The sequence below is a fragment of the Xenopus tropicalis genome, chromosome 2, assembly GCF_000004195.4.
Source record: "Xenopus tropicalis strain Nigerian chromosome 2, UCB_Xtro_10.0, whole genome shotgun sequence".
NCBI lineage: Eukaryota > Metazoa > Chordata > Amphibia > Anura > Pipidae > Xenopus > Xenopus tropicalis.
This window is the reverse complement of record NC_030678.2, coordinates 175,494,953-175,506,952: the sequence shown is the minus strand read 5'-3', so window position 1 is coordinate 175,506,952 and position 12,000 is coordinate 175,494,953. Positions and strand designations below refer to the sequence as shown.

General features: G+C 46.9%; 3 long non-coding RNA genes across 4 annotated transcripts in view; 2 read left to right on the top strand and 1 right to left on the bottom strand.

The window, feature by feature from the left end:
* The window catches only part of LOC116408646, a 63,920-nt gene that overhangs the window by 36,568 nt on the left and 15,352 nt on the right, over window positions 1-12,000 (top strand). The gene's annotated exons all lie outside the window — the stretch shown is intronic.
* LOC116408656 lies at window positions 2,920-5,891 on the top strand. Of its 2 annotated transcripts, none has more exons than XR_004221122.1 (2): window positions 2,920-3,248; window positions 5,388-5,891. It is a non-coding gene; the product is annotated as an uncharacterized LOC116408656 (long non-coding RNA). The 2 variants fall into 2 exon arrangements; XR_004221123.1 differs by lacking the exon at window positions 2,920-3,248 and adding an exon at window positions 4,035-4,075.
* On the bottom strand, window positions 10,110-11,993 carry LOC116408641. Its single transcript, XR_004221095.1, has 4 exons — window positions 11,884-11,993; window positions 11,143-11,238; window positions 10,763-10,798; window positions 10,110-10,213 (listed from the first exon to the last, which is right to left on the bottom strand). It is a non-coding gene; the product is annotated as an uncharacterized LOC116408641 (long non-coding RNA).

The following is a 12,000-nucleotide window of genomic DNA, read 5'->3' as shown; positions in this document are numbered from 1 at the left end:
CAATCCGAATTTTTCCCATTCGGATTCGTGGATTAGTAAATCAGCCCCTTAGTGTCTAAACAAAAAGCATCATAAATCTCCAGAGGAGCTGAGATGGTTTGTATTGAATTAGTGAAGCCACATTGGAGAGGGGGTGACACCATAAAACGGGAGAGTTGGTGGATACATTGAAATCTCTTCATCCCCAAGGTATTAACGTCTATAATCTTAGAGCTTTTATAATGTAAGAAAAAAAAGTCCCTCGCTACGATCTCCTTTATATGCCTCTTGTATGTGTTTGTATTGGGGTTTATATAGAATGTAGGTGATAATATCCTGTAGGTGACAGTCTATAAAGATTTCTACTTAGGTCTTAAATTGGTGATAATTAGTGATGGGCGAAAAGTTTTACCAGGCGTGTTTCCCCCGCGTCAAAAGGATAGTCGCGCGTCCGCGTCAACAAAAAGGATAAACAAAAAAGGATAGTCGCGGGTGACAAAAAAGGATAGTCGCGCGTCAAAAAAGGATAGTCGCGGGCTACAAAAAAAGCCGCAGGCGACAAAAAAGGATAGTCGCGGGGGTCGACAAAAAAGGATAGTCGCGCGTCAAAAAAGGACAGTCGCGGGCGACAAAAAAGGATAGTCGCGGGTGACAAAAAAAAGGATAGTCGTGGGCGACAAAAGAAAAGTCGCAGGTGACAATTTTTTTAGACGCGCAATATTTTCGCCGTTTCATGAATCTTTTGAGAGAAACGGGACAGATTCGCTCATCACTAGTGATCTTAAAATTAAAAATTTTCTTCCAAACGTTGAAGAAAGACATAAGATGCAGGGCCGCCGCTCCCTATAAGCAGAGTACTCAGTCTGCATAGGGCACCAACTCCCCGGGGGGCACCATCCCAGCTGCTCCAAAAAAAAAACATTTTTTATATTATAACATACCCCCCAACACTGTCCCGCCGGTTTTTATAGCGCATCCCGCTGTCCCGGATAGTTCAATCAATCTATGGGGGCACTTACTATGGGGACATTGTCTTTGGGGGCACTGTGTGTGGGGCCCCTATAGTAGGTGTTTTTTTATTATTTTATTTTTACTTCCGTAATATTTGGGGGAGGGGGCACCAAAGTAAATTTCTGCTTAGGGCACCCATTTGGCCAGCAGCGGCCCTGATAAGATGAATTGACTTCACGTTGCCCCACGGATTCCTGGTGCCTCTATGCCCTAAATGCCGTGACATCTGCCCAGCATGACTCCATCTCCCCAAGCTTACTCGCTCTGTTCCGATATATACGGATATTTAGCCATTTGGACGCAGATTAAATCTTAAAAAAAAACAATTTTTTGTTCCTGTGATTTTTAGCGCTAAAAATTGAGAAAATAAATTCATGTTTTGCTGTGACTTTTGCTTCCACTTTCCATTATTGTGCTCTGTACTTTCACTTGAAATCTACTCTCATTAATTGTAGGAATTTGTTGCATATAAATACCCCCCCCAACACAGGAAGGCGGGGTTGCAAGGATTAGGGCCGCCAACATTTGTGTGTAACAATACCGGCCAGCAATGAAGAGGGCAGGCCAGAGATGTAGAAGGGCAGGGTCAATGATGTAGGTGGGCGGAGTTGTGATGTAAAGGGGCGGTCCGATGCTGGACGGGTGGCAACCCCAGCTGGGGCAAAAAGTTAAACTTTTTAATTCAACCACAGTTGCCATGATACAAACTCAGAAATTATATTACGAGGGAGGCACTGGTTCTGGATTTGGTTGGGCAGTCGGCCACTCTCCTGGCCGAACCGAACCCTAAAATCGTATGACTTTTTATCATATAAAATGGAATTTTTATCAAAGAATTTGGGGTTCGGCCAATCTGAGAATACTGAATTCAGTGCATCCCTATATATTACTGAATAGCCGGGGGTGTAACTATACAGGACCCCCACTCTGTAACTGCTGGGGGGCCAATAACCAGTCATTCTACTGCTGTTCACATGGTGAAGCTCAGTGTTCCCAATAGAAACAGCTGATGTAGTTGATATAAATAGTTCCATTAATGAATGTGCTAATGAGCAGTCAGTTCATTGGGGGGCAGTGGAGTTTGCCCTAAGGGCCCTTACATATGGGCAATTAGCCGTGCATTCTCAGTAATTAGTAACTTCCCGTTAGGGTTCTTACACGGAGGCTTTTCTTGAGTCAGGCCTAACAATACAGGGGACGGGGGGGCCCAGACCACAGAATCTGCTTCCTCCATTTTGCATCCCCACTCCGTGCTGGCTCTGAGGTAGGGGAGCGGAATTTATACACAAATTGGGGGCATGGAGGGGTGGAGGGAAGATGCGTAAGGGCAGGGAGCCTGGTCAGTTTGCTACTCCACACTGAGCCCCACTGAAGATTATTTTTGGGGGCCCAGGACAGAGTAGTTACGCCACTGGGCTTGAGTGCACTTACCTGCATCATAACTGGTTTGATTATATTCTGTCTGCTCATGGGTTTGATTGCACTTGGGATTTTTAATGCCAATACCCACCCCTACCCCTATCCCCCCTACCCCTATCCCAACCCCTATCCCTATCCCTACCCCCTACCCCCTACCTGTCTGAGTGCAGAATTAGAACTTGCGGCTACTGAGGCCTAAAGGCCAAAGCCTGATGCACTAATGGGGCAGCTACTCCCTATCCTGCATGATTAATAAGGAAGGAGGCTGACCAATCAAATGGAAGATTGGCTACTCACATGACCCAGAGACAAGTGAACAAGAAACCTTGGGCGGCCGACTGACCAACATTCGCAGGGGAGGAAGTGATGGCCATGTCCAGCAGCGGAACCTACCAACGGACCTGAGGGGTGTAAGGCGGCTGTAACCTCTCCCCGCCCACTTACTGACCCAGAGGCCATTGCTCTCCAGGAAACACTGCTTTTGGGCAACCAGGGAAGAACTGAGGCTACAGCACCCACAGACCCACTGTTGGGGTTATTAGCCCTTCTGATAAATGCATGCTGCAGGGCTGCGCTGATTGTATTCACATTGAACTTTCTAGAAGTTTCCCTCAATTCTCAAGTGACCTGGTATCCCTGCCTTTTGTACCCTTGTCCACTACCCATCATGCACAGGGACAATCCCTGGGGTTTACTCTGAAAACTGACCAACTGCACAGAAGCATTTCATTATTTCTATTTTTTGTTTTGCAGCTCCGCAGTTTGGAATGTCAGCAGCTGTCTGGTTGCTAGGATCCAAGCTACCTTAGCAACCAGGAAGTCATTGAAATGAGAATCTGGTATACTTTTTTGAATAGAAAAATAGGCTATAAAATGTAACAATAACAATAAAACTGGAGCCTCACAGAGCAATAGGGTTTTGGCTGCCGGGGTCAGTGACCCCCATTTGAAAGCTGGAAAGAGTTTGAAGAAGGCAAATTATTATAAAAACTATATATAAATAATGAAGACCAATTGAAAAGTTGCTAAGAGTTGCCCATTTTACAACACACTAAAAGTTAGACTTACAGTAAAGGGGAACCATCCCTTTAGAACATGGGATGCTGGGAGTTGTAGTTGAAAACAGCTCTAAATGTTATAGAATAACAGCAGGGTAAGACTTTAACCATTTGTGTGCCACCCACCATGAATTGTACAGACCCATTGATAAGGCCTGGGCTGTCCTGCATATTTTCTGGCAAAATGAAAGAGGCACAGACGGGGTTAAATTATCTCTGGCTTTGTGGGAATTCACTGAAGGGCTCATATCTTATTAATAAAAGGGATTGTATTGGGTAACAGTAAATACAGCCGTTTAAACTGATGCACAGCCTTAGTGTCCCCTTTAAAAGAGAAAAATCTGAAGCTCAGGCCCAGCTGGTTATAGCTAAGGAGAAACACCTGATGTGGGGCTGCAGGTTTTTCACAAACAGATTTACTTTTGAAATGTCACATGGGGCTAACCATATTCTTATTTTCCCAGGGTGCCACAGCCATGTGACCTGTGCTTTGATAAACTTCACTCACACTTTACTGCTGCGCTGCAAGTTGGAGTGATATCCCCCCCCCCTCACCCCCAGCAGCCGATCAGCAGAACAATGGGAAGGGAGCAAGATAGCAGCTCCCAGTAGGTATCAGAATAGCACTCAATAGTAAGAAATCCAAGTCCGGCTTGGGACTCCTCCAGTTACATAGGAATAGGAGAAACAATAGGTTAGCTGAAAGCAGTTCTAATGTGTAGCGCTGGCTGAAAGCTCAGACTCAGGCACACTTTACTGCTGCGCTGCAAGTTGGAGTGATATCCCCCCCCCCTCACCCCCAGCAGCCGATCAGCAGAACAATGGGAAGGGAGCAAGATAGCAGCTCCCAGTAGGTATCAGAATAGCACTCAATAGTAAGAAATCCAAGTCCGGCTTGGGACTCCTCCAGTTACATAGGAGTAGGAGAAACAATAGGTTAGCTGAAAGCAGTTCTAATGTGTAGCGCTGGCTGAAAGCTCAGACTCAGGCACACTTTACTGCTGCGCTGCAAGTTGGAATGATATCCCCCCTACCCCAGCAGCCGATCAGCAGAACAATGGGAAGGGAGCAAGATAACAGCTCCCAGTAGGTATCAGAATAGCACTCAATAGTAAGAAATCCAAGTCCGGCTTGGGACTCCTCCAGTTACATGGGAGTAGGAGAAACCAGATTCTCATTCAAATCACTGCCTGGTTGCTAAGGTAATTTGGACCCTAGCAACCAAATAGCTGCTGAAACTCCAATCTAGAGAGCTTCAAAACAAAAATAGAAATAATTAAAAGAAAAACTACAACTATACAAAAATGAAGACCAATTGCAAATTCTCTTGGAATTTTACTCCCTGCATCATACTAAAAGTTAGCCTTAAGGTGAACCACCCCTTTAACTTTTAGTGTGATGTAGAGAGTTATATTCTGAGACATTTTTGCAATTGGTCTTCATTTTTTAGTATTTGTAGTTTTTTAGTATTTCCTTTCCAGTTCAGCAGCTCTCCACTTTGGAGATTTAGCAGCTATTTGGTTGCTAGGGTCCAAGTTACCTTAGCAACCAGGGAGTGGTTTGGATGAGAGACTGATATATGATTAGGAGAGGGGCTGAATAGAAAGATAAGGAATAAAAAGTAACAATAACAATAAAACTGGAGCCTCACAGAGCAATAGGTTTTAGCTGCCGGGGTCAGTGACCCCCAAAACCGCAAAGAGTTGGAAGAAAAAGGCAAATAATTCAAAAACTATAACAAATAAATAATAAAGACCAGTTGAAAAGTTGCTTAGAATGGGCCATTCTATACCAAACTAAAAGTTAACTTAAAGCTGAACCCCCGTTAAGGGCAAGGACTACTATACACTGAGCCTAATTGTTAATACTGGTGATTATAATGGAATACTGATCCTATGTTACTGCGGGATTGTTCCCCAGGTGGTGCCCCAGACTCCCCTGCTGCCCTGGACCGCTTCACTCTAGCCAGCTGGCCATTCAGATTTTGCACAAAGCTACAGTCCTCTTATAGTCCATTGATATTGCCCTGCAGTGGCTACAAGGACACAACCAGTGGGCAACATCTCCACAGATCAGGACCTCAGGGCCATTACCACTATACTGAACCCTGAACCCCAGGGGAGGCGCTGAAACCCTCCAGCGGATTGGGCACCATGGAAAGAACCTCCGAGGCTGCAGAATCCCACAGGCACCCAGGTCTGGATTGTTATGACGTTCCTGACTTGGCAGATGATGATGTCTCCCAGCTTTATGAAGCTTTGGATGAACTTTCATTGGTAGATGGAGCTCAAGTTATTGATTCAGAAACTGCTTTGCCCCATGTCTCCAGTACAGTAAATGCCTCCTGTATGGCTACAGCCTTGGACGATAATGCTAACTGTTAGTAACCAACTGGGCCTTTCCTAAAATATAGACAGAAAAGGGTCCGACTGTTGCTCAGAGCAAAGGCAGAAAAGCAAAGCGCAAAGGAAAACTGAAGCGTTCCCAGTCTCCAACAAGTGAGTCCCATGACTCGGGCCGGGTTGGCAGGCCGGTACCAGTGCGGCACGTATGGCCACAAGTGACCCATAGCTCATTACTGCAGTCTCCAAGCAGTGGGACATTAGGCTCCTGAAAGCCAAATTAGCACAGCCTGCTGGGAGCTCAGAAATCTATTCGGCAGAAGGTTTCCCAGAGTTGGGGGCAGTTGTTCCTCATGGTACAATGACTTAACTCTGCAGGTCCCCAATCCAAGTAGCTCAGCTCTTCAATTGCCCCTCTCCCCTATCTTCTCATTAAACTTTCAAGCCCACAAATCTTTTTTGTGCTGTCGTCAAAGTGGGCCTCCACTCCTGGGCAGAACATGGAACTTAACAGCCAAAAGTCACAAATGGTGACTTATTCCAAAAGTGATTAATTGTTGCACCATGTCCGATGGAATGGCAGAACATAATGAACACTCTCTACCTGTTAAGTGCCCTACTGGGGGGTGTCATGGTGGTTGGTGGAGAAGGATCCATTAACTGCTTTGTTTTGTTTGGGGGGGATTTCTTAATTGCTTTTTTCAACCTCTATACAAAAAAAAAATTGAGGTGGGTGCACCCTTTGGCACCATCCCAATTAATTCATCCAGAACCCCATTTGTTCCTTTCCCCAGCAGCAATTCCCACCCTTTTGTCACTTTATTTCACCTTTCAGTTAAACAGCAAACAACCTTACAATTTCCCCCCCCCAAATTCCCAGTACCCAGAGGCCCCCCCCAGCCCAATAAATAGTGACTGTCTGTGGCACCTTACAGCCCCCCTGGCATTCCAGTACCCAGAGGCACAAACAGCCCCCCAGCCCAATAAATAGTGACTGTCTGTGGCACCTTACAGCCCCCTGGCCCAGTACCCAGAGGCCCCCCCAGCCCAATAAATAGTGACTGTCTGTGGCACCTTACAGCCCCCCTGGCATTCCCAGTACCCAGAGGCACAAACAGCCCCCCCAGCCCAATAAATAGTGACTGTCTGTGGCACCTTACAGCCCCCCTGGCATTCCCAGTACCCAGAGGCACAAACAGCCCCCCCCCAGCCCAATAAATAGTGACTGTCTGTGGCACCTTACAGCCCCCTGGCATTCCCAGTACCCAGAGGCACAAACAGCCCCCCCCCCAATAAATAGTGACTGTCTGTGGCACCTTACAGCCCCCCTGGCATTCCCAGTACCCAGAGGCACAAACAGCCCCCCCCAGCCCAATAAATAGTGACTGTCTGTGGCACCTTACAGCCCCCTGGCATTCCCAGTACCCAGAGGCACAAACAGCCCCCCCAGCCCAATAAATAGTGACTGTCTGTGGCACCTTACAGCCCCCCTGGCATTCCCAGTACCCAGAGGCACAAACAGCCCCCCAGCCCAATAAATAGTGACTGTCTGTGGCACCTTACAGCCCCCTGGCATTCCCAGTACCCAGAGGCACAAACAGCCCCCCCAGCCCAATAAATAGTGACTGTCTGTGGCACCTTACAGCCCCCCTGGCATTCCCAGTACCCAGAGGCACAAACAGCCCCCCCCAGCCCAATAAATAGTGACTGTCTGTGGCACCTTACAGCCCCCCTGGCATTCCCAGTACCCAGAGGCACAAACAGCCCCCCCAGCCCAATAAATAGTGACTGTCTGTGGCACCTTACAGCCCCCCTGGCATTCCCAGTACCCAGAGGCACAAACAGCCCCCCCAGCCCAATAAATAGTGACTGTCTGTGGCACCTTACAGCCCCCTGGCATTCCCAGTACCCAGAGGCACAAACAGCCCCCCCAGCCCAATAAATAGTGACTGTCTGTGGCACCTTACAGCCCCCCTGGCATTCCAGTACCCAGAGGCACAAACAGCCCCCCAGCCCAATAAATAGTGACTGTCTGTGGCACCTTACAGCCCCCCTGGCATTCCCAGTACCCAGAGGCACAAACAGCCCCCCAGCCCAATAAATAGTGACTGTCTGTGGCACCTTACAGCCCCCTGGCATTCCCAGTACCCAGAGGCACAACAGCCCCCCCACCCAATAAATAGTGACTGTGGCACCTTACAGCCCCCCTGGCATTCCCAGTACCCAGAGGCACAAACAGCCCCCCCAGCCCAATAAATAGTGACTGTCTGTGGCACCTTACAGCCCCCCTGGCATTCCCAGTACCCAGAGGCACAACAACCCCCCCCAGCCCAATAAATAGTGACTGTCTGTGGCACTTAAGCCCCCTGGCTTTTGGCAGATACCCAGGCACACTCGGCACAGGGCCCTTACTGGGGGCAGGACAGGGAGTCGGCCCACAGTCCATGTTGCTGCTGTTACATCGCACTCAGCAAGTTGGCGCCGAGGCCGTGGCCAATGGGAATGTTGTTCCTGGGCATATTTAGTGCCCCAGCCGTTCCCGTATGAATCAAACCTCCCAACATGTAAAAAGTAGAAAGAGGGACAAAAACATCTGCCGTCTGTAACGCTGCAAAATATGTCCAGGCCCCGCCCACTCTATGGCCACGCCCCAAAGAAAAAGCCCATTTTACAAAACTACAGCTGAAAAGCACAAGATGCACAGAGGGCGCCAGAGGGCAGAGGCCCCAGTCAGTTTATGGCACATTGTGGCTTCATATTGTGGCATTACGCACTGTGGCAGCTCCGTATCAGGGCTCAGTGGGGCACGGGGCATTTCTGAACAATTCCAAACTCAGAGACCCCCCAGCGCTGAATCAACTCACAGTGTTTTCTATATTTAAATAAAAATGACCCCTTTATAGACCTTTCCATTCTGTAAACTGTCTCTGCTGAAATCAATTGCACTTATTTAATTACATTTGGTTTTTCTCTCTATACTCGCCCCCCACCCCCCGACATTTTAGCCGCTGCCCCGCCCTTTGAGTTGTATTTCTGCCTAACCCCACCCACTTGTGGGGCCTGGCGCGAGGGAGGAGCTAGTGCGGCGCGCAGAAGAGCGCACTAAGAGCCGCAGGTACCTGAGGGGTCCGGGGGGCGGGGGCAGCAGGAGCGGGAATGGGGTAGCTAGAGGGGGCTCTGGAGGGACTAGAGTATAAGCCGAGGGGGAGTTTTTGAGGAGATTTGGTGAAAAAGTGTTGTTATACGGGAGTATATCCGGGAGTAAAATGCTATTGCTATTTGTGAGATGGGATTCAGCCTTACAGACTCACACACACAGGGATGTTTGTTATTTGTTGTTTTATTCAGCTGGGAGCCCCCCTGCCCAGCCCCCTGAGCCTCCTGAGCCTCCCACCCACTGCCCCCGCTGAGCCTCCCCCCACCCACTGCCCCCGCTGAGCCTCCCCCCACCCACTGCCCCCGCTGAGCCTCCACTGCCCCGCTCCCACCCACTGCCCACCCACTCCCACCCACTGCCCCCACTGCCCCCCTGACCCCACTTCCCACACCCACACTGCCCCGCTGAGCCTCCCCACCCACCCACTGCCCCCGCCCACTGCCACCACAAAAAATTTTTTTGTTGTTTTTTATTTTTTGTCTGTTTTTTTTTTTTTTTTTTTTTTTCCTAACCTAATTGACCTATTTACCTAAGAATCCTAATAACTTGTCCCCGTTGGGAGAAAAGTCATGGATTCATCCTTAACAACCTAAAAGAAATCAAAAAAAGAAATTTGTGTTATAAAAAACTAAAAAATTTTGTTATTTTGTTGTTTTTTGTTCTTTTGTTGTTTTTCTTGATTTTTTCGTTTTGTTGGGGCCTGTCAGCGGGGCCCCCTGCTGCACCACCCACACCAACCCACTTGCAGCAGGGGACTCCGCTGAGCCTCTGAAAAAATGTTTTTTTTTTTTTTTGTTTTTTTGTTTTTGTTTTTTTATTTCCTAATCTAATTGACCTATTTACCTTAGAATCCTAATAACTTGTCCCCGTTGGGAGAAAAGTTATGGATTCATGCTTTACAAGCTAAAAAAGAAAAGAAAAAATGAAATTAGTGTTATAAAAAATGAAAAAATGGTTTGTTTTGTTTTTTTTTGTTGGGGCCTGTCAGCGGGGCCCCTGCTGCACCACCCACAACCAACCCACTTGCAGCAGGGGACTCCGCTGAGCCTCTAAAAAATTTTTTTTTTTTTTTTTGGTGTTTTTTTATTTTTGGTGTTTTTTTTTTTGGTGTTTTTTTTTTTTTTTTTTTTTTTTTTTTTTTTTTTTTTTTTTTTATTCCTAACCTAATTACTTACCTAACTACTTACCTACGAATCCTAATAACTAGTCCCCGTTGGGAGAAAAGTTATGGATTCGTCCTTTGCCACCTAAAAAAGAAAACAAGAAGGACATTATTAGTGTTGGAAACCTTGGAATAGATGTGTAACATACAGACTAACACACGCAAAGGACAATGATACAAATGATTTTATCATAATCGGCCCGTGTATGGGCACTGCCGGCGGGCCTGCCCCACCCATATCTGGCCTGAAATCGGGCAAATCTCGATTGGGCAGGTTTAAAAATTCAGTTGGATCAGAGACTGCATCGGCTCGTTGATGGGGCCCCCGGACCGACTGCGCCTAAACCCGTTGTTATAATTCCATCGTTTGGTCCCAGGGCCAAACATTGAATTAGCCTGGATTCTCCCAATATTGCCCACCCGTAGGTGGGGGGTATCGGGAGAAGATCCGGTTGCTTGGCAACATGGCCACGCCTTATTATCTATTACTGATGATAAACTAATAATAAGCCCATCAGTAACTACCGATGCAATGCCTGCAACCCCCCTGAGCCGCTAAGTACCCTATACACACAGACCCTGATCCAGCAGCCCATTTACTCACAAATAGTTATATCTGGTGTTTTCTACTTACGTAAACGACCGTCTCCATATGGGCAAACTTTCCAGGCTAAAAAGGAAAAAAAAAACGTCAGTTTTTTATACAAATGAACCAAACCATCAAGTACGAAGGGAACAAAGAAAGGGACTAATGCCGCACAGTATGTATTGAAGAGTAACCGTTCCTTCCATGGGCCAGGGAGGCTTCTGGGAGTTTATATTAGGGATGCCCCGGGTCCTTTATAAAAGTTTCGGCCGAATACCGAACTGAACCTGAATCCCAATTTCCATATGCAATTAAGGTAACGGAAGGGCTCATTCCGGCTCATATACACATTAATATTGTAGGAGTAGGAAAGAATAAAAACGGATAGAAGCTGAGAGTGCAGAGACGGGTGTAAATCTGTATCTTACCTTCTTCTTCTTGTACCTGAACGGTGCGCAGACACCTCTCACACAGTCCAGGATACAATCACAGAATCTGGGCGCCATTGTGGTAGATGGTCGTTACTGTCGTTATATGGAAGGAAACAAAAAAACACAGCAATTAGTAAGTAAAAACATAGCAATTAGTAAGTAAAAACACAGCAATTAGTAAGTAAAAACATAGCAAATAATGTGTGTGAAGGAAACCCAGGCAGCCCGGGGTCAGTGTATGGGGCATTAGGGTACCATATATTTATACATACATATTCCTGTTATTGGGGTCAGTGTATGGGGCATTAGGGTACCCATATATTTATACATACATATTCCTGTTATTGGGGGTCAGTGTATGGGGCATTAGGGTACCCATATATTTATACATACATATTCCTGTTATTGGGGGTCAGTGTATGGGGCATTAGGGTACATATTGGGGGTCAGTGTATGGGGCATTAGGGTACCCATATATTTATACATACATATTCCCGTTTGTTTAATGGAAATAAATGCTGGGATATGGGGCAATGTAGAGCGCAACGTTTAACAACTGAAATGAAATCTAATTGGTAGGAGCAAAAGTCTTTTCTTAGGAGTAAAAAGTATTTGTTTCTAGTTAATCAAAACATGTGAGATTTTCCGACTCAGGGAAAATGATGGGAACGGTGAGATTTTGGTGCGAGTGCAAATTAGAATTGTAACAGGGAGGAGCCCGTAGCAGGGACAACTTACCGTTTCTGCTCTAAAAAGCAATCTGAAGTGTTTCCCCAAGTTGTAACGGTTACGCACACACAGCTGGTATTGTGACATCAGTGTTGCCATGGGAACCCATTGTGACATCAGCTGCAG